The sequence below is a fragment of the Cydia splendana genome, chromosome 23 (assembly GCF_910591565.1).
Source record: "Cydia splendana chromosome 23, ilCydSple1.2, whole genome shotgun sequence".
Lineage (NCBI taxonomy): Eukaryota > Metazoa > Arthropoda > Insecta > Lepidoptera > Tortricidae > Cydia > Cydia splendana.
In genome coordinates this window covers 4,332,555-4,359,378 of record NC_085982.1, presented here as the reverse complement: position 1 = coordinate 4,359,378, position 26,824 = coordinate 4,332,555, and the positions used below count along the sequence as shown (strand labels likewise).

Below are 26,824 nucleotides of genomic sequence, written 5' to 3'. Positions count from 1 at the left end.
TATCGGCTTTTGACGATTCCGCGCCGACATAATGTGGGGGAACCCTTAATCTTTAGGAATGTAGGTAAGGACAAATTTAAGGATAAATACCCAGTTTTTGATTGTTTGATGAGTATGATAAATAAAACCGGTACAGTTTGTTTTTTACTTTAATAAAGGTATTCTTTCGCGTTAAAATAACTTGTGATATAAGCGTTGTATTGTGTTAATATTTCCAGTAGGTACTTTTAGATCGATCGATGCCCCAAATGGATGATCAAATGTCTTTTTTATCCCCTCGTTAAGATCTGCCGGTGGGGTCAGATTAGATTACTTTTATACCTCGCTTATAACGAAGTTTTGTAACAATAACTGTCAAATAAATATCCTTTAACAAAATTCCTTATTTAAGTACATATATAAATATTGGAGTAGGTACATTCGTCGTACAAACGAGATGATACATATTTTTGCTTTACTTTTTTTAAAGAAATCGTTATGCGAAAAACTTGTTTTGTTTATCTCATCATCATCATATCAGCCCTTTATCGCCCACTGCTGAGCATAGGCCTCTCTTCTAGTACGCCACTTGTCCCGGTCCTGAGCTAATCTCATCCAGAAGTGACCCGCGTTTGTTTATCAAAATTTAAATAAGTAGTAAGTAACATAAAACTATAGGAGGATGTAGTGTGATAAAAATATGGTTATTACGGGTGCGTGGTACTGAATACTGATCATAGGCTTAGGTATTCTTGCCAAAATATAAAACTTATATTTTTGCTAATACAATATGTTGTAGAAATCTGAAAGCGTACGCATTTCACAAAACTGGAGTTGCAAACGCCCAAAAGCTACTGTGACCGCTTACCTTGGCCATGATTTAATGGCACAATTAGCGACAATAATTGTCTAAACGACTGACTAACGCATCAATTATTAGTTTTTGCACGCCCTCCTCCGTCATCGTATGCCATTACGTCATTCGCTTGATGGAAAATAACATTGGTTCCAGATATACAGCAGAAGTGCGTAGCTGGACAAGCTTTGTCTTCTTAATATGACTTTATATTGCATTTATTGGTAACATTATTGAGCACATACCGCGCATGCTAGTGAGAAATGAACACAAGGACTGAGTACTTGGTTGTAAAGAAACCCTGCATGGCCTGCTGTAACTGACTGTTTTCTTTATGCGAACATGCCAGCACACCCTTTTGTGAATGATGGGCGGATTGGCCGACTGATTGAACGCCTAATTTGAATTATTCACCGACCATTGATCGCGTTGCGTGATTATTTGGATTCTTTGGTCGAGAGCTTGTTAATAATTAACACCGCTTTAAACTAGTAGTTCTGTGAGACCTCGTGCAACCCATGGCCCACACCTGTGTTTTTTTAACTGATTCGACAGAAAAAAAAACTGTTTAGTTATTGAACTTTCAACAAAATATCACGAGGATCAGTTGAGAAATGCTACATGTAAAATAGCTTAATTGCCGCATATAATATAAAAATAGCATTTTTGCCCAAGCTGAAATCCTGTCTCCTCAGATGCAGAGAAAAGTAACCCCCCTGTATAAAAGTTTGGTATGCAAAGGTGCTATGCGAACAGTATAACTGACTGTACATCCACCTACGACACCTATGTGGGCATACCTACAGTGATGTCAATGGTGTTGTTGACCGGAAAACAATTAAGCTTTAATAATTAATTAATTACACTTGGCACCCGCGCTTTATCAGTAATTTGCAATTGAATAGCGTCATTCATGCTTTTGTTCCGACCGCTTTTGCATTGCTTCATGTGTAAATGGACAAAATAAAATAAACATGATATTGTAATAGTTGCATTTTGCATTTGACACCTTTTTGTATATCTAGTTTAGTAAGTATACTAAAAGGCTTTGCAAGCTAGCACTGGGCCCAAGACAGCGGCTTGGAGAGCACTGGTGAAAAGTGTCCACATTCGTCACGACAAGGAATAGAGTTTAGTAAGTGGAGTGACGTAATAATGATGATATAATCATTGATTAAAATTTTTGGTGTTTAGGAAAAAATTCAAGCCAGCGAGTATGTACCTACTTCTGTAACCATTTTATAGGTTCGCTAGTTCTCGGATCTTCACGTAGCGACAATCCTAAACTACATTACTACATACGCTAAAATCCATTTACTAATATGACTTGAATTCAGAAACAGATTTTTAATAAATATGTAACTGTCAAACCAAAACTGGGTAGTGGATATTTCCATTCGGACATCCGGTAACTCGATTAACTCCTTTTCATCGTTAAAACATTCATACGATTCATGAAACTCGAAACTGAAGCACATTCACATCCATAAATTAAACCCAACCCTATTGTAATACGGCCTATTTTACAATGACATGACGTGAATGGAGCAGCCGAGAATAGTTGACAGGGAAATGTTCATTCAGTCAGTTACACGTTTGTTTCGAGCCTTTATAATACAGGATTGTGAGCGCTTTCAGCCGTTTCAGAATAGAATTCCGTTACAATAACAGTGCCGTAGTGTAGGGAGGAAAGTAAGGTATACTCATAAGTCAAAATTATAGAAAATCGGGGCCACTTCGAATGTTGCCTGCCATACGGCCACTTGGGCCCCAAAATTTTCAAAGGATACACTTATAGTCCGACAAGAAAAAGAAAATTATTGAGGGTGCCACTTCCTACGTAACTGTCACATTTTTGACGTAAAATCCTTAAACACGGCACCAATTTAGTATGGAAATTTCTACTATTTTATGTCGCACTACCTATAACTATTTTTTATTAAGATCATACTTTATGAGATGTGGTCGTAGCAGGGCAGCAGACGACTTATTGGTCTACAGTTTTACGGTTGGTAAAAAGCTAAAAAGTTATGATATAGTTAGCTATGAACTGGTTAAAGGCTTGGTTGCGTGAAGTTGTAGTATGTTAAATAAGTAAAGATTTAGGTAAACTATATACTAGTTTTAGTTCAAAACTCAGCTCAGCTACTCGGCTGGAAAATCACCACCCAACTTTTATCAACCGCCTGAGATTACGTGGTAGATTTTGCTTTTAAAAAGTAGGCAACTTGTTTACATTCGCTTTTAAATGAGAATCCTTTGTTTTAGGGAATTCGTTTGAGCGGGTTCACATTCTTTCTGCGCACATTACAGGCTTTGTTTTGACATTTGTTTATACCACGACGGTGGTAAACAAGCGTATACTTAAAGCGAGCATCAAAACATAATACAGATATGCTTAGATAGGCGCTTATTGTAACTTCTGAAGGGTCAATGTCATACGTGTTGTTAATGCTTTAAACTCTTTAAAGTGTCAGTCAATGGAACTTGCTAACTATGTAAACAAAAGTCACTAATAAATTCATCACTCTTTGACAATTTCAATATGGCGGTTTGTTTACATAGTTTGCAAGTTCCATAGAATGACACTTTAGATGTACGGAGGACTCGCTGTATCGTAGGTATCGATAGTTTGAGGAACCAATGCATGGTCTACGCTGTATTCATGATTCTTAATTCCCTTCTCCATTCGTTAGGTAAGTGTAGGTATTTCAGATTACGTCAAAATGAGCTGTAATTTGATCGGTATGCGAATGGTCTTAACTATTAGGTCAATCGGATATTATGTGTTATTGATTTTTAGGTGTACATTTAGTACTGGTGTTACTAGCGTAAAAATAAGCTTACAATAGTGTTTACTAACTACTAATAAAAGTCACTTTTATTCACTAACTAAACGGCCAGTTTTTTTTGTCGTGGCGCGTCGGTCATACTGTATGATACAAATAGTCAAACCATACACTGGTCGGTACTGTAAGTGTTTTGTTACATAAATAGGTAAATGATTTATTAGTTGTTATGTAAGCAATCAACCATCGTAAATAATATAATTGTCACTGTCCATTTTCGTACCTAAGTGCCTTTGATTCACACCCACGTTGTCTTTTCATAGAAGCCTTCATGACTAACACTTGGGACTAATTGTCAATGGAATATGAATCTTTTATTATTGTAATTAGGTTCGAAATCGAATACTAAGTTTATTGTTTGAGTTTTATTTGACTTTGGTAAAGGTACAAGTTTGGAGTACAAGACAAATATTAAAACAGGAGATTTACTTGAAAGATTAGCACATTTTATACAAGAAGAAGAACATTTAATGGGTAGATAAAGGTATGTTATTGATTTAATGAGAGTATTTAAAAGCAGTGTTAATTTGCTGTGTTAACATATCGGTATAGATTCCACTCGATCGGTATTGAACTGATCTAGTTCCAGTTTCAATACACTTGTTTATTCTAGTATCAAAAATAAGCATACAATCTAACAATCTTTGTTTCTTTTGGTACACAAACTATTAACCACACAATTGAAGCAAAAAGTGAGACACTTTAAAATGTATTTGCGTGTGTTTATAACGAACTACAATCTCAATCACAATTGTACATTTAAAAACCTTTGCCTCAGTAAAATTAAGTTCATATTCCAATATAACCCGAAAATATACATTCAGTTAGCAATACAAATGTCAGGTGTATTAATACAACTAGTACCAGTTTCGAGACATACAGCTGTCTTACCGAGACTCGGCGATAGTTCGTCAAAGACCAATATATCTGACCTCTGGTTACGTATAGTTGTTACTTATATCCAGGTCCAGATTTAGCTGGTTACTCTTTAGAATACGCTATTATTATTATCGTGAAAGGGTAAAGATCAATGGAAAATGTGGTTCGTGTTTTCATTGCTTCCTACTTGGAATGCTATTGCGAATTCTTTCTTTGTTATTGAGCGAATGTTTTGGGTGAGTTTGAAAATGAAAGTTGAGGTTCTACTCGTAATGCGTAATAGAATTTGTAAATCTGTATTTTATTAGATGTAAATAGTAGGTAAGTTTACATTGTAGGTGATGAGTGTGATGACAGGACGCAAAATTTTCCTTAGCTTGATGACTGAGCAGCCCCACCCAGGTCCAGAACTCATTGCTAGAATGTGTATTGCTGTCTCTTTATAAATATGTTAGACATTTTGGATTCTGAATTGACTGTAGTTTCCTGTTAAATGTAGATTCAATGATTTTAAATAAACCTTCTTAGTTCGAAAAGAAAAAAAGGTTTCACTGTTCGGAAAAGCAAGAGATTACGATTAAGAAAAAGCTTTTTTTAAACTTTGAAATAACATAAACAAGGCCAAAGTAATGACTGCTTTGACTTCAAGATAAATACATCGGCTTTTACTCTAAGCCTCCTGCCGACAGTTATCCGGATTTGTCTCCAATATTCCATCGTTCCACCTAATCCAGGATTAGCGTTATTCACCCGAACGGATCTGAGGCCGTACCATGAACATCGAAATTTCATTCTACCTCTCTGTCACTCGAATATGCAAGAGCGAGTTAGGCAGATAATGAAATTTCGATTTGCGATTTTCAATAGGCGTTCTTATGTTAGTATAGTCAGGGATTCCTCAAGGTCACTCGCTACTTAATACCGGTTTAGTCATCACCTGTCCGTTTTTTATGTCACGTTGAGGCAGGACTAGTTTAGTTGGCTAGCTTGTGTTTGAGATGTTGGTTTAATGCAAGTAGTTAAATAGCATTATTAGTATTACAGTGTAAAATCTAGCTTACTCTTAATTTTGAGAAAAACACTGAAAAGTTAAAGTTTCGCTTTTATTCATAGTAGAGCATAAAGTATGCTTTTATCGACAATTGCTTTTGTTGTTACTTAAGTTTCATACTAAACTGCTTTAAAACAATTGTATCTACTAAACACATTTTTAATTTATTTATCTCCCAATGTTAATGTTACAAATACAAAACAATAAATTCAAAACCGTGAAGATTTCTCACTTAGACCAACCTTTTGACTTTAAATAGTTGGCAGATCAACTTATTGAATGGTTTTGTCAATCTTTAGGTATGGAAGTGGGTAGGTTGGTAGGTTTTGTCAAACTTTGTGATTATTCTTCTAAAATTTCTACGACTGACCCATAGCACACTGTTTGTGGCTTAGGGTGGTATTCCACCTGTCCAATTTCTTTGTCCAATGTAATTGCGTCTCACTCTCTCATTAAGCAAAATTGTGAGACGCAATAATACACATTGGACACAGATAACAAAACCATATCTTTGCAAACCTACAAACATGCTAGCACACATCCACATGTCATTAACCACCGGAGTTATAACATTAGACACGCCACTCGGACTCTAGATGAGTGTCAAACGGTTTCTTGGAATCCGCTGGTGGCTCATTAAGGTAATTACCTTGCGACCTACCGCCTAAGGCTACAACACCTGGGTGCCTAGCCAGGGCGACAATCGCTTGCGCTACGACAACGAAACGCTTTGTGTCTCTCTATCAGTCTTCCATATTGGTGCGACAGTGACTGTTGGTCTGTTGCGTTTCATTCGCTACGGAGCGTAAACGACATGTTGGCTACGCACCCTGGGCAACTTAAGCAACGGAGGAAAACTATTTCGAAGGTGGATATATTTACCGTTAGGAAGTTCTGTTACATTCAAGCAAGACCTATTTGTGTTGTTTACTTTTTTTATTACCTACCCTCGAACGGAGACGGTGTATATGCATTTAGGGGTAGAGGCTGTTTGTTTGTATGTTTGTGCATATGTACCTATAAATAAATGTTTCCATTAATCTCCACACAGGCTTGGCCTTGTTTTCAATCATGGATTACCAATTCCTCGGTAGCACGATTTTGTAAATTGGGAAATAATATCCTCCAGAGTCCCAGATCGAATTTTGCAGTTTTTAATTTGGAATCTTACATGTTGTTCAAAATTCGATTTGATTTTAGTAAGGACATCGGGAGTATCGGGACTTAGGAGGATATATTTTTTGTATGCGATATCAAATGTGTATTTTGCTTTTATACTTTATAATATCTCGTATTTCGTTTTAGACAGAATAACTTGAAATTGGAACACCAAAAACGTAACTAACTTTATTACAACTGCAACATAATTTCTCATATCCAACTTCTACACAACTAACATCGCAATTCGCAGCACGATATTTAATTAGTCCGCCGGTTTTATTTTACAATTACGCTAATTTGCGAGCACAAATGAAACACTGTAAGGTCTGACCCCTGTCTAATTAGGTACTGGGGGACATTGACAGAGGACACTGTGGATTTTTATGCTTCAGAAATTCATCTGGATTTGGATAAGTTTGTTGCCAATTAATTAAATATAGTTTTAAATAATAATACAAAAATGGGTTACATTACGTAACGTACTATGGTTCCCTAACTCAATTTGTCGAAAATTACCATGCATGCTTAACCGCAATGTTAAGTAAGATTTTAACAATTTGTATAACAAAAGGCAAATGTATTTTAATGAATATAGAGGGTGAAGCTGTTTAAAATATTTAAATCAGACGCTTTGTTGTAAACCAGGAATTTTAAATATTCCCTTAAATGCTTTAAATTTGTTAACCCTTTGAAAATATGAAGCAGCCTCAGTTTAACAATGGAAATTCCAAACGCTCTTCCGTTTTAATCAACATGTTTAACTTTTTATTAAACTTTTTTAATATTAAACAGCCAGATTTATTGAGCCTTGTAGAGCTCGGATTTTATTGAAAAATAAACGGCTGGGTTAGTCTGGAGTCTAGACAGTTTGGTACAACTATTAGAGGGTGAAAACGGTACGCTGATACCTTTCCATTACTTTAAAGTGGTCCAGACAATTGAAATCTCTCTCTCTGAGGTTGTTTGTGTGTTTGCAAACAAAAGAATGTTCCCATTTATTTTATAAAGGGATGACCATACTTTTAGTTTTCTGTAAAGGGGCCCACTGATTAACAGTCCGCCGGACGGTATCGGCCTGTCAGTTGTTCGGAACTGTCAAAATTTTGTTCTGACAGGCCGATACCCTCCGGCGGACTGTTAATCAGTGGGCCTCTTAAGGGATTTGTGGTTTTTTGGCACATCAGCAATGGTCGTTTCTTAATCGCAGATAAGTGTTACCTACAACTTTATGGGGATATTCAAAGATAGACGTAACAGTCTAAGTCGGAGGGCGCTGCTACTTTGCAACAATGTAACAATTACAATGCATAATTTGTGTAAGCGGATTCTTTTCACACCATGTTGGCCAACAGCCCTTTCTAATCACATAGTGCCTGCAATAAGTGTATAATGAGACCCCGGTAGATTGCTATCTCAAACGCTTTGATCACCGTACTCGGCGCGTATCCAATCATAAGGTAACTTGAGACTTCACGGTGCTCTTACGCCACTAATTAGTCGTGTGGATATAAATAGTTAAGGAGCTCTGCTGAGAGGGACAGAGAAAGATATCGATTCCCTGATCCTCTTAGCAGCTAGGTAGCAGACACTGGCTGGCGAAAGGATAGAGAGATGTAATAACCCTTCTAAGTATGGGATACGATTCAACATCCTCAGAGATAGATAATAATGTATCTCTATCTAGTGGTCCCCTCATGTCTGAGGATCGTGAACATGCAATTCTCCATGTAGTCCGCCTTTTTGGGAATGAACCGCCTGATAGAGGCTACGATTTCTATACTTTTTATAATAAAATGTCGATAAAAGGATCAGGATGAGAGGATTGGCGCGAAAGTAAGTAGTAAAGCAAGCAAGTACCTACTGAATACATCTCCATGTTACGTTGCATTGAATGGCCAATGAGTTTGTAAAACTAGGTTGGATTCGGAAATCTAATTTGTTGTAAATCGATATTACCAATTATTATTATAGTGGATCCTGCTTTGTATGGCACCTAGCATAACAAAGACATATACATATCACATAATGTGAACGTGCCTATTCATACATTTGATACATAATGCTCGCACGCATTCGCTCCCCTACGTCGTTAGCGAGGACCAAGCATCATTCAACCACTTGAATATTTGCATGGCAATGTACCTGTTCATTGCAGACATGTCTATGGTATAAGGGTTGCACCTTGCACCGCGTATAATGTGTATCTGCAACTTTATATACGTGCAAATTTTAACAAACTACTATGTTCATCACCCAAACTCGCTTTGGCAACGATTTTATGTCTTACACTTCAGAGCATATTATTATTCTATAATTATTAACTGACTTGCAACCAGGTAGAATTATAATGTTCATGTATAAACATTTTTTTATCCACAAATGCTTATCTTACCAGCATTGGATTTAGATATTCTTATACCCTGTATGAAATACATAGGTATAAGATTCGAGACGGAAAAATAACATAAAAACCTTATCGCAAAGTCAGGAACACTAAATGAGGATTATGTTCCGTCCTCGGTATTTTTCATGGATAGACATTATTTTTCCCAGGGAATAGATTTTTAATACCAAATGACTAATCTTATGATTTACGCCTACCTTTTGTAGTTTGTCACTTTCTGTTTTTACATTTCTTCCTGTTCTGTAAATCTGAGTTTACAGGTTCAAGTAAATTGTAAATTATACTATTGTACCATTTGAGATTTCGTCACTTTGTCACTTGGCGTGTAATTCATTAATTATCTTTTTTCAACTTAAATATTTACCAAGTAATTTGTAATGATTAGCTTTTGTATTATGAGCTGGCCAAAAACCAACAAAAGCCGGCACTGCATAGCGTCTATAAGATTATTTTAGATGTGGGCGTTAGGGTTGCACAGTTTAAAAGTGGTTTAACTGCGTCTATGCGTCTATATTCGATTCTTTTAACTTTAACTTGAACTGACCTATAAAACAAAAAGCACTCAAAGCACTCTCAAGTCGTATACCTCCTATTCAGCAGGATTTAAAGCCCAATTCGCCATCGGGAAATATCCGAAAACATCCGTATTGGTCCTCCGTGCCGGATAAACATCGCCCTCACCGTAAACCGGCCGTATTTACGACTGCCACCGTTGTCGTTATTTACTCGTGGCTTCTTTACCTGGCCGTGTGTTGATTGCTCGAGCACTGCTAAGTTGTCAGAGGAACTAGTCTATCGTGACCTCAAGATCATACCAGTACATCCGTACTGGTCCTCTGTGCCGGGGGGTGTTTCATTTGCCAAATTTTCATTCGACCGAACTCGTTTTTATTCAAAAGCCATAAATATTTAAAAATTCATCCTGACCCTTCCAAAAATCCGATGGTGTTTGTAAAAAAACGCTTCGGTTTAATGAAACTTTGACAAAAGAAAGATCAGACAGACACGTTTCGAGCTTGCGATCGGTAATTCCTTAAGGTCTATGCAGTATTCAAATATGGTCAGAGAGCACTTTTTTACTGACTGGCTAGCTAATTCTGTACCGGCTCGAACGGAACAAAGAGGGAGGGAGGGAAGGAGGGGGGGAATGTCATATTTTCATAGAAACTTGATGTTAATGATGGCATTACCTCACATTATCTTGGTCCGACTCGAGCCTTAGACTCGCTAGTTATTGAGTTTGGAATGATACCTCCGTATGCGACCCGATCGTAAACTCGTAGGAGAGCCATCTATGTTTATGAAGATTGAAGTTTTGGCTTAATGATCCAACGTAGCTATATGTGTTTCTTCTTATACCTACAATAAAATATCAGTGGTGAGCCGTCCGTAGAGTATTCTTCTCTCCGTTTTATTTAAAAAAATTGCCTTCACTCTCCTCCAGATTGGGCGCACATGGAAAGGTTACTATTAGCGACCTGTTGGGTGTTCTTAAAAAAATCTTGACAACGACTGGTCATGCTCATGCTTCATGTTTTTTAACAAATTCGTTTCATTGTCTATTATTCAATATCAACATCAAAGTAATTACGTAAACAACTTTAGGCAATGCCTTTAATTAATTTCTTAGCAACCGCCTCCGGCAATATATCAATGTTACGTCCAAATATAAACTTCCTTTATTAATAAAATTGCTCCCTTGTATTACGGATACAGAAGGGAACTGTGCCGTAATAAAGTTGTCCGTATTTAATACGAGTACAAGCGTTTACTGAATATAACGCAAACAAATTAAACTGACAAACGATAATGCACTTTACTTAATTGAACTTAAAATACAAATTCGCTCAAAAAAAGTTCAAGCGGTAAATAGCTTTGTTATACGTGGTGTTTGAATGCGTGAGGCAGATTAGATCTCTAGGATTACTATTCTCGTATTGTCGGTAGCCTTTGCGATATGTTCTTAGATTATTGAAATACTTGCATAGAAAACAGTGTAACAAATATCGATCTAGGTATAGGAAAACGGTTTTATTGAAAATTGTTTCTTAAATGGGGAATCGTGGGAAACATGGCTAGGAAGGTCAGATCGCTTTCGGAAAAGAGGAAGAGGTGCAAAATAAGGAAAATTACGTACCTATTATGATATATGTCATTCTAAAGAAGATAAACATTTTAGTACTAAGCAGGTTTTATGTTTTTTAACCTCTTGAAACATTCCCGTGGTCTTATTGCTTGCTAACTGATATTTTGCCTAAAAACAACTAATAGGATTATGTTGTACCGAAAATAGCCCTAAATACACGATTTTTCCTAATTTGATAGATTACATATGCAGTTATATTTGCGGTTGATTACATTTCATGCAACTCAATTGAAATCACGGACGTCAACTGCAATCATTTTCCACGTCAATGGTGATTGTTGATTATCTATTGGGTTTATTGCATTTCGTTGCGATTCGAATTTAATTATGTCACCATGTAATTATTCCATTTGTATATTATGATTTAATACCTAATGGAAATTAGTGATTCGGAATGCCTACATATTGGACATTGGATGGATTTTTCTAATAATTACTACGTTTAATTAGATATTTAAGTGTACATTTAGCCAAACGTGCCTTATTTAAAGCATACTTTATTTGCGTAGTATGCATACTGTTTGTCACTTTATCGCTCCTTGCATGACAGTTTGTAACTGCCAAATAGTATGATGATGTCGTTCTGAGTAAGTTCATTTGTAGGTATACCATGTCGTGCGTTGGCGCCACTTTTATTTTCCCCCACCACCAAATTCGCACATAGCCAATAAACAAAATATCGAAGTGACAGATATTATTTGAAACGGGAACGAATTAATTCATGAATAACTAGCAAAAGGCGCTATACCTAAACACGGGCATACGAAGTGCACAGTAAGGTCTTGTGAAACCCAGATGGTAAAGGTATTAGTAAAGTCATTAGTAACATAATTGGAGGAACTCCCTCCCAATACATCATAAGGGCTTCGCGCTGTAGTCCTCTATAATCAGTATAATCACAGTAAACAACAAACATTAACGAAGTTATTATGTAGTTATTACGGCAAAAATGTGACCGGTATTGTTATTGGAACATATTTTTGCACTTAAACTTTGCCGTCACTGCGGTATAGCTTCTAAAATGAAAGCACAGAAGTTTATTGCCCATATTTCGAGGACAGTAATAAAAATGCCCCTCTCTTGTGATGAGTGGTTTAGAGGTTTAATTCAGTGCAGCAAATAAAAGAATAGCTACTTATATGCTTTCTTTTACTCTTCTTTTTTCTTGCGAAAAGTGCGAATTACGAAGGTGTACAACCAGCAGAGTAGATACTTACAGTATCTAGTCACGGTAACAAATATTTTGATGGTTAGGTAAGTCGTGGACTAGATTTCTATTATGCCATTGTAAATACACATGTAATGAAGTTATGTTCTGTTGTTCTACCAACGGTATTTTTAGTATCGTTACTCGTAAATATTTATTCTCTTGGTCTAGTGAATAATTGTGATCTAGACAAAAGAAATTGTAACCTTGTAATAACCAAGGTTATATATTTTGTCCAGCCCAGCCCTTTCACGCAGCCAATAATTTGATAGACGTAACGAGCACATCATTAAGATGGCTATATCAAATTCCATTGTTAAATAATAGACCAACTTCTACTAACCACTTCTTGTATCATACGTGGTCGGAATGTATGGACTAGATACACGTGTAGTGTACATAATAGGTTACTTTATATGGATATGTTCAAGCGGCTTTATTTTGTTATCTACGCTTATCTTTATTGAATTTTAGGAGCAAACTTAATTAAAATATACGTATAGAAAAGCCCTTTTCGGCTGATGACATTTATTTTCTCAGAAAACCTCAGTCTATAAACTAACTAATTCAATTTTTCGGAGCGAAATTCATAAAAATAACCAAACACCGCCTGCCTTTTACAAAAAATCTGAATCAATTAAAAACTGAAAGTTATTTAAAAATACTTGCTAAACTTTTTATAGATAGTAAAGACCTTATTTCCTAACTAATTTCAAGTACTTAACTGGATAAATTGGTGAGTTTAACGAAACTTTCTACCTAATCTTTACACGGCTATCTCATCAATATTGAAACTATTTAGATTATAATTTCTATCGAAATAATTTCGAAGCACTACACAACATGTTCAAGTGAATATGTTTTCAATATCCGATATCCCGACGCCGAGAGCTCTTTACCAAAGGGGCAGCGCCCGTATGATCGGCGATCCATTGGAGCATGACATAGACTGCTCCTCGAAATCACCAATATACTTTCTATATCCTATCTTAAGTACTGTCTGGTCTACATTTTGTGTTATTAAATAAATATATCATAATAGTCTTAAAGATTTACAACCTAAAGTCCGTTGGGACGTATTATAGTATAGTTATATCACAGCAGTTCAAATCTCGCATTCGGAAAATCGCGGGGCACTTTTGGATGAGACTAGCCCAGGTCCGGGATAAGTGGCGTACACGAAGAGAGACCTATGCTCAGCAGTGGGCGACTGAAGGCTAGAATGATGATGATGATGAGTTCACATCTGTCAAAGAGTATTGGCCCGATTCGAACAACGCTTATTCGCTATGTGCATGACTGGTGCTGCCCTCATTTTGTCGGACTTTCTACGTTAAATCTTATGGAGTAAAATTAGTTCAAGCGGCTGCCGCTAGTACTAATGTCGGACATTCCATAAGATTACCTGTGTTTGTGACGATCAGCGCCACTTCCCCCTCCACCGACTTCGCACCTTCCCAATAAGATGTCACACCGATATCAGATCTGTCAGTGTTAAAATGACGTTTTTGGTTGAAGAAACTTTTGACACTGACAGATCAGTATCATATCGGTGTGTCGTCTTATAAGTATTGTTCGAATAGGGCCGTAAGATATCGTTCCATAAAACATAACTATTATTTCCCCCATCGCAAACTTCACACATACTTAGACAACAAGGTATGATATTGTAAAGTTAGGAATCTACAAGGTTTACCACACCTAGTACCTATTACAAAATCTTCCTTCAACCGTTTGATTTATACACCGATGCTATATTAATAGCAATAGGCACAGGCGCAGCTAAAAGTGGGTACTGACAATAGGGGGTATTACTGCAATGTTCTGCCGCCAGAGTGCAGCACTAGCGCCTCTAGTAAACCATAGAGTAACTTATACATACTGTGCCTTAAACTGTTTTTTGACAAGTTTTCACAGACAATAAAATATGACATTGATGCATCAAGGCGGTTTGTTAACAAGGGCTTACCGGGAAACGCGAAAATCGAAATTTAGTTATCTAGCTGCCTCTTTATCGCTCGAATATGCAAGAGTGTTAGAGAGGTTAGATAACGAAATTTATATTTCTTGTTTCGCAGTACACCCCCAAATTGTGATGGATTGTGGTAGTGGCGCCCCCTACGCAGAGTTTCGCTTAATATTCCCTATAGATGAATCCCAAGGATTTTCGTTGTTAAATCATTTCATTATATTTTTCAGCACACAGCTCATGTGAGCGTGCCGGACGCATAAATTCAAATTTAGCAACTTAACCATAGCATCCGCTATATTCGTCCCCCACTCAATTTTCGCACAAGACGTATCGACAAATTGTTCTTTTCGTCACATGACTTGTGCTGCTTGTGGTAAATAAAAATATGTTTGGCGTTCCTTAGCAACAGAACAAAAGAAGGCCGCCTGAATACGTAGGCAATAGAGCCCTTAGCTTCGCCTTACCAGGCCCAAACAGGAGGGGCAAACCAAGATAGCGGTGGCGTAACGTCATCGCCTGTGGGTTGGCGGAAACCGATGTCCAGGATAAAGCGAAGTGGAAAGAGAAAAGTAGGAAAGCGGACCCCGTCACAGTACGGGACAAACGCTAGGAGGATGATGATAATGTTCCTTAGCAACAGAGTGTGTATTGTAGAGATCTTTGAATCGTTTGCATCGTTGTTCTTTCATTTGTAAGCTTATTGTTATTAAAACTGTTTAATCTATTCAATGTCAAGAGGTGGATAGACGCTAGATTAAAAATTGGGCATTAGCCATGTAAATGGCTCTGTTCAAAATTTAAATTTGGTATTCGCAAAAATATAGGACTTGAATTAATGTTTATTGTTCACTGAATTCGCTATTCCATGTCTGTTAATTCGAATATAATTAAATTCATCGTAAAGCAATAAATAAGTATAATTTAAATCTATCGCACGAACAGGACGATAACTCAATTACACAAATCGGTATAATTCTGAAACAATTCAACCGTACAGGCTGATTAATGTAGCACAACATATTGTGCGTAAGATAGGATTCCCCCGAATGCGAAAAACAGATGTGTACGGAGCGTAGGCGCACTGCCCAAACACCTCAACGTTATATTTGGGACTGTTATTGATATATCGATATCGACCTCGATGTCTTTAACTTGGACACGTGCCAACAAGCATATCAATAATACCAATCTAATAAAATCTCCAATATTTAGGTGAGATCTTAATTTACTTCGATTTATTATTAGCTGGAAATTGAAAGCGGAGCTATATTGGTATGGTAGCACAGGAAATAGTAGTATTGGGATTTGCCGTGGGTGTTCAAGGTTATACAATGCTATGTACGTTTTTCTATTAGGCTTGTTTATCTCTGGAATGTTGTTTACTTTGTTTATTGTCAATATGCATCTGCGTATTTATAAGGCCTTCATGGAAATCTTCACGTTAGGTAAGGTGATACGACACTACCCGTATTTAATTGCAGAAGTCTTCAAATTAAGATCAGCTGCTTAAGAATGAATCTGACTATTCAATATCTGAATTATACCTCCATAGTTTACCGTTTTAAGGCTATCGCTTGAAATCAGACAGATTAATAGTACATTCAATGAATGAACATGCAAACTAAATAAGTCAACCTGCCCTTTACAATTGGAAAGGAAGTCCATAGACCGACCAACTATTTGTCATCAAGGAAATACCGATATCGGCCTTGCCAAAGGACGCAAGCGCAAGTCGAGCGTGCAAGAAAAAGTAGTGGTTTTAGGATACCTACGTGACGAAACCGCTTAATGCTGTGAGCTTGCTAATCTATACTATCCGCAAATCTAAATATTATTACTCCCAGGAGGCTAGTACTTTTTCTCTATTTCTATTTCACGTTGATGATGCAGACATTCGGGGCAATGATTTTCTCCTAAAGCTTTTACTCAATTAAGAATTATTATACTAAATTGTTTAATTAATGATGATGAAAGAACATGTTTTGTCCTGGGACATTATTGTATCTTTTACTCCTGCTATAAAGACTGCGCAAGTGTGGATGAGAAGTTTTACGACCCTTTCATCAGTTTGATTTGCTAGTAAGTGTTGAGGCATCGAGATACTCGACCCACTGACGGGGCTATAAAATATGAGTCAAGTTAGATGCCCTAGTAGATTCCAGGTCAATATTTCCCAACTAGTTGCCGCTTATAAAAATACATTTACTAAAAACTTCTGAGAAATTGAAATCTCATTAAGGTTTTTAATAAAATCGGGCTTTATATTTTGGGAGTCAATGAGAGAATAATGACTGTGACTGATATTTCTTCGGAAAACCATTAAAGTTCAGTAACGACGAAAATTACTTCTAAGTTTTATTATAATTTGCACAGGCAAGGCAATACAGCTTACTGTACCTACTGACCAACACGTTGTTATCCGTAGCAAACGTTCATTACATAGTACCTGTGCAAGGTATGCTGGGGAGTGGTCATCATACACCACTGACGTGACGTCGCCTTTGGAGTTTCACCATGTTTACAAGTTTCTTGATGAATCGCATGATTCTCACATAATTAACGCTAAACTAAACCCGATCTTAAAAATTTGTTTTTAACTACCTTCTGGCTTATCTCTCAATCAATTAGATGCATCTTAAAGCAGTTAACTTTATTTTTACCGTTCCTTTGTTTACGCCTGTTGTATCTCTTGGCTTGTGCGTAGAACTTTTACAAATAAGGTTGGATCGTAGCGCTCGTGTTTTGAGGGCCTACTAGAACGTTAAAAATTGGAATTTTGTCATCGGTTGCTTAATAGCTCTTTCGATTTTCGATGTTTGTTGTAGGCCCTATAGCTTCATACAACGATTCCTTGACATCTTAATCAAATCGTTAATAGGCTAAGTCGGTGGTTCAGTGGGATTGGTAGTGGAAGTAATTTGCTGATATTATAATGAGACTTTTTACAACTGTATCGTAAACATTGCTTAAATACCAACAGTATTTCTTCAAAAAACGGTTAGTAAATAAGTGTTGCGTGACTGAGAGTTGTGCAAAAGCACAGCCAGAAAACTCTACCACCACCAGCCTAAGTAAGACCTTCAAATACGAATAAATGGTACATATTTCGAGCTACATTTACAGTAAGCCTTGTGAATTCCTCGAAAATATTCATCTCTCAGCTCTTAGATAATTATACGGCGTTTATCTTGCAATCCCCTTTGCACGACAATGTTTTTAATTAAAACTTTTTTGTGGCGTTGTTTGCGGGGATCAAGTTGTTTGTAATTCCTTTAGGAATATTTCTCTGTCGCCATTTTTAAATCTTTTTTGCGCCAGTTGACGAAGCAGAGAGACTGTATAATCGTTGATTTATTACTTAGAAAATCATATTGACACCCTTCTTCGGATGTAATTATTCAAGTGTCATTCTTTCAAACGAATTAGATGGGGTGCATCTCTATAGGCTGCAACTGCTGCAAGTGATAGCGGAAGTTTTAGAAGTACAATCTGGGAAAGATGTCACTAATTTAATATTTTAAATAATTAAAAAAAAAAATAGTAGTTTCTTTAACGCTCGAAATAGCATGTAAGAATCGGTGGTTCATTCTATTAAAATATATCCAGTATGGTTTAACAGTTAAGAATAGGCAAAGAAAAGTAGACTAATATATATTTCCTAACCTATAACCGCGCCTTCATTGTAACCGTTACGCCATCGCCAGTGACACAGTATTGATGATAGCAGTATAAGTTTCATTGCAAGAGTAATGTAACGATTTCCTCTTCCACCGTTAGCTCGGAACATTCGAATGTTTTTATCTCGGACGCTACAAGAACAAATCGAACAGATTTGTTTTATCCCGGCTTCCTATTGGAAACTCGTTTACGATCGCTGGCGGCGTGTTTATCATGAACAATTGTTAACTTTCTTTTTGGCTGATGAAATTTGATTGTTTGTCTGCTAAAAGCAACGAAAAACTAATAAATTTTATTTAAACTGCGAACGGATAGTTAAAAGCTTGAGTTTTCAAGCATCATCATCATCAGCATTGGCCTTTGCGTCTATTGCAGACGATTTATGGTGTGACACCGGAGAGACACCGTTGTTAGTGGCTGAATAGACCGATGCGAGACAGACATGGTCTACCACAGGCCTGACAAGAGAGATTTGATGAAACCGGTACTGAGACACCTTGTCGTCGTTTTTGCCTCTTGTCAGCGAGTGCGGCGAACCAGGTCTCATCACAAAACTTGCGACCAAGGTCAGGCAAAAGTAATTGAAGTGTTTAACCGGGACACTAATTTGAATTCGACTCCAAAGGCCTTTTTCTAAAATTGATCTTTTATTAAAATAAAAGCACAAAATAATCAACTCTGGAACTTCGTTTGAAATTGCTTCTGTTTCTGTAACTTCAAACTCAATTAATACAAAATATCTAAGAATAACATTGTTTGCGTTGATCTAAACTGAATCTTTTCTAACAACGCAAGAAATTGATAATTTTTTACAGAAAATTTTCCAGGAGTCACTTCTTCAACAAATTGACCTTTTGCCCGTAAAATTAAATTAGAACTTCTCAATCATCCATTGCTTGCTTTAGGCTTTTGAGTTTTAATTGCTCTCAGAGAATCTTGAAATAATTATGTACTGAAAGAATAAGGTTTTTGGGTCTGTTGAGTTTTCTTGGAAAGTTTTGGAAGTTCGTTACGAAAAATAAGTTTAATTGAAGCTTTGTTGATGTTTTATGTCGTAAAGTACTGGGATGAGATATCCATATACTTTGATATCATTCTGTACTAATTATGACCTTTGCATATTCCTTGTAGAAACCATGTCAAAACTCAAGTGAAGCATCACAGTGTTATTCTAAAATCCTTCCAACTTCTATTTTAGATTCGTAAAATCCCTTCCATAGTAGCTGCAAATCCATCTTTCTCTCTTTATCAAGGCATAGAAACAACAAAGCAACCATCCTTTTCTCACAAATCAAGTCCAACCTGACTATTACCAGTCAATAGGTTTTTTCGCATCAGGTGTCAACATGAACAAAGTGCATCCCGCTCGGACGCTGGACGTGCCCCACAGTTAACGCTCTGTTTAACATCGATGTCGCGCTATTGTACAAACAACAACAATCTTAAATGTCCATCGGTGGACCTTATTACAGAAGGCATAAGGTCCACCGAGGGAGAGTTAACAGTGTGGGCGATGGTACAGTCGACGTCAAATATATGTTTACTCTTTTGTACCTTACTCCTTTGTAATAAGGCGAAAAGTGTAAACATATCTTTGACGTCGACTGTACTGAACGAAACATGCCCGGCCTTTTTCAGATGCTTCTTTGGTTGTGAGATAAATGGAAACTATTAGAGATGTAATGATGTTTGACGGCTGGTGTAGAAAAAGAGGAGTATCTTGCTCCAAGCGGGTGTTGTGGGGCCCGAAGTCAAATTAGGTAAGGAAACTGATGTTAAACATTTTTGATCTTCGTATAAATTCGAAACGTACAACATCAGCCTTTTATGGGTTAAAGTTGTTCACCTTTATTAATCTTAAACCTTTATAAGGCAGAGGGAACATATTTCCCACCTGATTTTGAACTTTATTTCAAAGTGATAGGGTTCAAATTTGCATAATTCCTAACACCCTTGTGCCTTATACAGGGTTAAAGTATCTTCTTTATGACTATCCTAAGATTCGTAATCTTGTTAATTGAAAAACGCATCGCAGAAATTGTCTTCTTATACATGAGAGTTTCAAGGTATAGATGTATAGTCTAGCTATCTAGGTCTATACCAACAGTAATTTTCTTTTGTTGGAAACAGATTAGTAAATGTAATTAGTTTCATACAACTTTATATTAAGTTCCGTGGATAAAGTTCTAACAAAAGCCCTATTTTGCCTGTCCATGTTATTTTATCTACCTTAATTGCCTCTCTTTGTTGTCACAGCCAGACTAACGTCTCAAAATATTTCCCTTACACCTGAGTGCTTACTTAAAGTTAGTTACATCAGCGAAGTGACGCCGGAGATGAGATCGGTCTGAGGCATTTCTATTTAAAACTGTTTATACTTGATTAAATGTTAGGTTAGTCTAAGCATCTCATGATTTTGCTGTAATTTCAAAATAAAGTACCACGACCGCCATACGAGTATCAGCTTGCGATTGAAATGCTCTGTATTAGTCTTATCCAGGAGAGACCCGTCTACGTAATGTAATTATGTAATTTATTTTATTTGCTAGAATCATGGTTACATAGATGTTAGATAGAAATATAAGTCCAGCACAATTCTGCCGACTTACGGCGTGCAAATTTTACTATACATACTTAATTACTAACATGCATTTACTCTACATATATTTACATTTCACAGATTAATTATTGCTTAATAACAATGTCAATATTTATAAATAGTTCATTACCAAAATGAGAATAATTACATTAACGGATGTCCTACAGAATACTTGCATTAATTAAATTATAATTAGATAAACCATTTTACATAGAATTACATTTGCAGCCCTTTATTGCGCATAATTATTAAATCTACAGTTGGTTTCTTTTAAGAATTCCTTGACTGAGTAAAAGCACTGCTCTTTCAACCATAAATTAAGTTTTTTGCAAAAATTGTTATAATCCATGTCCGTTATTTGTTTTGGTATAGAGTTATAGATTAAACAGGCCATGTAGTAGCAGTTTTTGCGGTACAGTTTTAGTCTTGGGGCGGGCATGGTTAAATTAACTTGAGTTTCAGCTCTCCGGTTGAAATTGTCGTTCGGCTTAAATAGTGACATATTTGCCTTTACTAGTTTAGCTGTTTCAAAGATATACATGCCCGGTAGCGTCATAAATTTATTTTTAATGAAAATTGGATAATATGACTCCATTGTGCCTAGACCCCAAATTGCTTTCAAGCATTTTTTTTGTGCGACAAATGCTCTATTTGCTTCAGAGCAATTCCCCCACAATACGATCCCATAACGTAATTGGGAGCACACATATTGCAAAGGATAAAGAATTTACACGTTACAACAAAGTCAAAAGTCCAATTTCGTTGTTCAAATCTTCATTGATCGAAAAGGTATATACTCATATATCCTTCCATACTAATATCTATGTCGTCTGATCTGCGCAAGACGAATATACGTCATCGTTATCATACATACAGTGCTATGTATTATGGAACATAAAATTTACAGCGCTCAGAGCGTCGCTCTCATTATTCAATCCAGTTCTCAATTCGACCAAAATGCCGGCGACAAATAGCCTTTGTAGTGGATAAACGATCTTGTTAACGTATTCCGTAATTACCATGATGGTTTTATTTACACAGTGGCCGTGACAAGGGCCCGATAGGTCCGAAGTTTTCCACTGATCTAGTACATGTGATTCAATAATAAATAACACGAGTGGGTGCTGCACGATGACAAACAAACATGAGACAAATTTAAAAGATAGTGGAAAACTTGCTCATTATATTAAATAGACTGCTGGTAACCGAGCACAGTAGAGTCGAGCTCTTTATGCAGGAGTGGAATTTGAAAGATGTACGTAGGTTAGGTATTCTTGCTTACAATATACTTCCATATGGCGATACAGATACCGTACCTTGATTTTGACTGATTATGTCTGGTCCTTAATTTGGTTTCCTAGGCGACATTGTCGTTGTTATTATGAACGTTGCCAAAAATGATTTCGACAAAATTTGCAGTAATTTACCGTGAAAAAGGTGAGGCACCTTTCTGTCTATAGTGTCTTCACAAAGTCCTTTAGGGAATTTTATATCTATTTACATAATAAACTGTCTTTTTACTTTTCCTTGCTATGTAAAGATCCCTTCTTATAGACTTTTATTTACATGGGTTTATATTTACCTACATAGCCGCTCTTTTGTTCTTTGCACGATAAAGTCACTCCTATTTTATATTGACACTGCATCCACCGTGTGTGGAAAATGGAGATAGAGACATAACTTAATCGCCTGTCCAACTGACTGACAGTTTGAGAGTGAATGAAAACGGTCGCAGCCACTGCAATGTAATGTATGTCTCCAAAAATACTATACATGCTATAAATATTTTGAAACCAAAAGACCTTTCTAACATCGAGTACTGGTATAAAAATGTATGTATTTCGAATCATGAAATCTTTCTTTTATCGACAATTGGATCAGTTGTCGTAAAGGACATGACAGGTGAAGAGAAAATTGAATTGTAATTGTTTTTACGTTTTTTCTATGTTTTAATACCATAAAGTGGTTTTGGTACGGAGATTTTAAAGATAAAAATATTGTTTATCGCTTCAAGACTTTCTTGGTCTACTAGGTTTACTATTTTTATCTGTGATTTATGACTATCAGATATAAGAAAGTTGTTACCTTTGGGAAGCATGTATAGTATAGGTACCTACTCCTTTTAAATCTTTGTAAACTACTCGTTTTCTAAGTAGTACCTACTGCTTAGTAATTATCACTAAGTACTAAATGAAAAGACGCATTGTCGTTTCTTTGTACCGAAAATATTTAATTAGTAGTTTCGTCAAATAATTTCAATGCTAACGGCTCGGTCAATGCTATTCAATGCCGACCCATTGTGCAGCGATAATCGTCTATTATTATAGACTCTACTGATGAGTATGCATGTAACATGCACTCTATTATAATCTTTATTTCTACGCTCAAAAGTGCTAAAGTTGTTAGCAGGAATGTAATAAAGAACTAAACGGAAGTAGAAACATACATCCATAGCTAGATAACCAGGATTTGGCTTGAAGCCAATTTGATTTTTATGGTGTTTTGGTTTCCTCGTGCGTTTTAAGGAGTTAATTTACCGTGTTTCAGGATTGATTTATGGTAGTTTCATTGAAAAAAGCAAAAAGCAAGAATTTGGCAAGTGTTTTATCATTATGCTCGAGAAAATATGCTATTTGTTATTAGAAATTTAAGATCATGATCACCAAAACAGTTGGTTGGTCATGCACCAAAACAGTAGGTACGTTCCAAACATTGAAAAAATACCTACGGATTTTCTTGCGTCCGATTCCGTTTTGTCGTTTAAGCATCTGCGATTATGCCGTTTATCGATAAATAAAAACAAAAATGACAAAAATAAAACTGTTGAAACGGATTATATCGCATATATTGAATTCATACTACATCCCCCACATCCTACATCAGTTCGATTTCAAAAGTTTTATTTCATGAGTAACTATCGCGGTAACCGAAGACAATAATAAAACCGGGCAAGTGCGAGTCGGACTCGCGCACGAAGGGTTCCGTACCATAATGCAAATAAAAAACGGAAAAAAATGCAAAAAGAAAACGGTCACCCATCCAAGTACTGACCACGCCCGACGTTGCTTAACTTTGGTCAAAAATCACGTTTGCTGTATGGGAGCCCCATTTAAATCTTTATTTTATTCTGTTTTTATTGTTATAGCGGCAACAGAAATACATCATCTGTGAAAATTTCAACTGTCTAGCTATCACGGTTCGTGAGATACAGCCTGGTGACAGACGGACGGACGGACGGACGGACAGCGAAGTCTTAGTAATAGGGTCCCGTTTTACCCTCTGGGTACGGAACCCTAAAAATGACAAAATGAGATAAGTTTATAAGTAATGCAGTGAACAATTTAATATCGCATTTAATAATATACATTGCTCGCCGAAAACAAACAAAGGCTTTTATCTCAGACGTAGTCCAATATAAGATATTTCCAATTATATTTTCATGAAAGCCCTTTTAACCAAACATCATTCGATCTATTCATCGTACGTCGGACCGTATTCATTCATTCATCGAATTCAATTGGATTATTCGAATATAAGTTTCGTCACGTATCGTTATCACCTACTTACATACTTCGAACGGTTCTGAATAGAAATATAGTTCGTTCATTGACTGCAGATGTATTATGGACGGAGTCATCCACCTGATAATGGAGCTGTCACTTTCTAACACCATGTGATTGAAAGATACAGACATTGTCATCATCAAAGCGTCACGTAGACAAGTCCGACCATCATATCCGTACTCGGAGTCTTTAGAGTTAGTAAATGTTAGTATTCGGTGTAAGTTGGCGGTCCAGTTGTGTGCCATTTTAAGTTCCTGTGACTAAGGCATTACAGTTTTAGTTGTTGAATCTAGGTTCATTATTCTCTGTTTATGAGAAATGCTTTGGTTTGTGTGTGAAGCTAGACAATAGGCCATGATTTGCTGTTGCGCGTTAAAATAACGATTCGCATCTATACCAGAAAGATGGCACGAGCTATTATAATATTTAAAACACACATTAAAATAAATTACGTACGTTATCCCTTATAGTAGCTACGCCAATTATCGAAATTAAGTAGCTAAGCGGATTCCGGACAATTAGATACAAGTAGAAAAGCGTTAAGATGAAGGGAACAATATATAAGAGGTAAACAATATTGGCGTATCTTAATGAACAGAAAACCTTTGGATACAGGAAGGAAAAATAAAAACCAATGAAAGGTGAAAAGGCGAAATAAACTAAGCGAGGCTTCGAAGGATAACGATAAAAAGGAAGGTTAATCACTGCGAAAGGTTCAGCGGTTATTTAATAAACGTCAGCCTTTTGTATTTCATTCATATCCCTTTTTCGACTATCATAATATGTATCATTTACTTTCTCGGTAACAAGCGTTCGTTTCCCGAAAATGGTTCCGGTAGGAATGAGTAGTTGAAAAGACTCAATTTCAAGGAGTTTTTTCGTCATTGATGTATAGTGTCATGTAAGCAAGCCTTAGCGACGTCTCAAACACTCAGACCCGTAAACTTTGTATGATCAAACTACGCTTAGTACAGCTTAACTGCAAGAGTTAGCTATGTTGTAACACTTAGGTTAAAGCTTTTTACTTTAATACTTACTTATACGGATCTATTCCTAACTATTGTGACTTCATCTGCAACACTGATGGCAATCCGTTACCGTACCCTATTGTGGATAATAAGTATTGCAACTTGTCTTGTGATACTAACAGCCTTTATATTCTTGTCTGTGGTTCCGGTACCTAAGTTTTACATGAGAAAGAACTGTCGAACATGTCGGTCGGAACGCCTGAAAGGGTTTTCACACGGTGACGTTTCATTTCCTCGCCGTTTTCAGAGCTGTCAGTCCAAGGCACAGTTGAGTTGACAGATCAAGACCAGTATATGTGCAAACTAAGATTACACATATTTACTGTGGATCTAGTGGTCATGCTACACTGGTCTTGGCTCATCGTGTGCCTTCTGCAATCTACGAAAATACTAACGTGGCTAGTGCAAACGAGAAGTAGTGCGGTTGCGAAAACTTGATAGTCGGCGTTTTTGCTTTTGCTTTGCGTTTGTGTAGTTTCGTTTTGAAATGGAACGTAAACTCTGAAAATATCGATAGCACCTACATTCACTATACTATGACTTGAACATAGGAATATTTAAAGAAAAGTTTATTTATTACTTAGTGGGTCTTTTATTGGCACAACTGGTACAAAGGGGAAATTTTGATTTGGTTGAACTTTTGTCAGGTTTTGTACTACGTCGGGTTATGTTGTTAATGGTAGTAATAAAAATAATTTAATAAAAAGTAAGTCGTAAAGAAAATAAATTGACGGCACTTTTAAACGGCTTTTTGCGAAATTAAGTCTCCGTCAATTTAATCCCGAAAACGTTTAAATGGTGCCATTAGATGTAATCACCCGTTGAGATTCTCTTTTGTTTTGGGTCAATTGTGAAGAACATTCGAAAAGTCGTACCGGAAATTTCTTCGAACGAGTTAATAAAGAAAGAAAATCTGATATCTTGCTTTTCCAGCCATTGAAGCTGTAGGTAAGATGATGTTTCAAAGGTATCGTAAATATATCTTCCCTCGGTAAAAGATTGTAAGAGAAATTTGACGGAATCTCTGTAGGATAACAGCATTATATTTTACTTGAATTGGTTCGACGTACTGGGTGCTGTAATGGGCGATATAAAATTACTATTTTTTGCATGAGGTATCATCGCGTTGGAGATGGAATAGTTATTTGTTTCACTCGGGGGCAAAGTTGTTGTCTAACCGCTCGTGCTAATATTGATACCCGAGCAAACGAAAGATTCCAAAATTGAACCACATGCGTAGCGAGTTTTTTGAACAATCAAGAGAGCCTTTACCAGTTGGTGTATAGTGAAAAAGAATTTTAAAGATGCAGAAATCAGCGAACATTTGGTGTACGCTCACCGCTCACCATGCAAAATTTACATGTATCCTGGGCAGGGAGAAGTTCATTGCATAACTATACGGTCACCTTAACTATTGTGTAGGTGCTTTCTCATTTACCCGACTAACAGTTG

The 26,824-nt window shown here is 36.6% G+C and overlaps 1 protein-coding gene across 1 annotated transcript in view; it reads right to left on the bottom strand.

The window, feature by feature from the left end:
• Nucleotides 1–23,664: 23,664 nt before the first annotated feature.
• LOC134801873 (uncharacterized) overlaps nt 23,665–26,824 on the bottom strand; it is a 399,153-nt gene continuing 395,993 nt past the window's right edge. Inside the window, exon 5 of the transcript XR_010145725.1 lies at nt 23,665–23,703. The gene's annotated coding sequence lies outside the window, so the exon portion shown is untranslated. The remainder of the gene's footprint in view (nt 23,704–26,824) is intronic.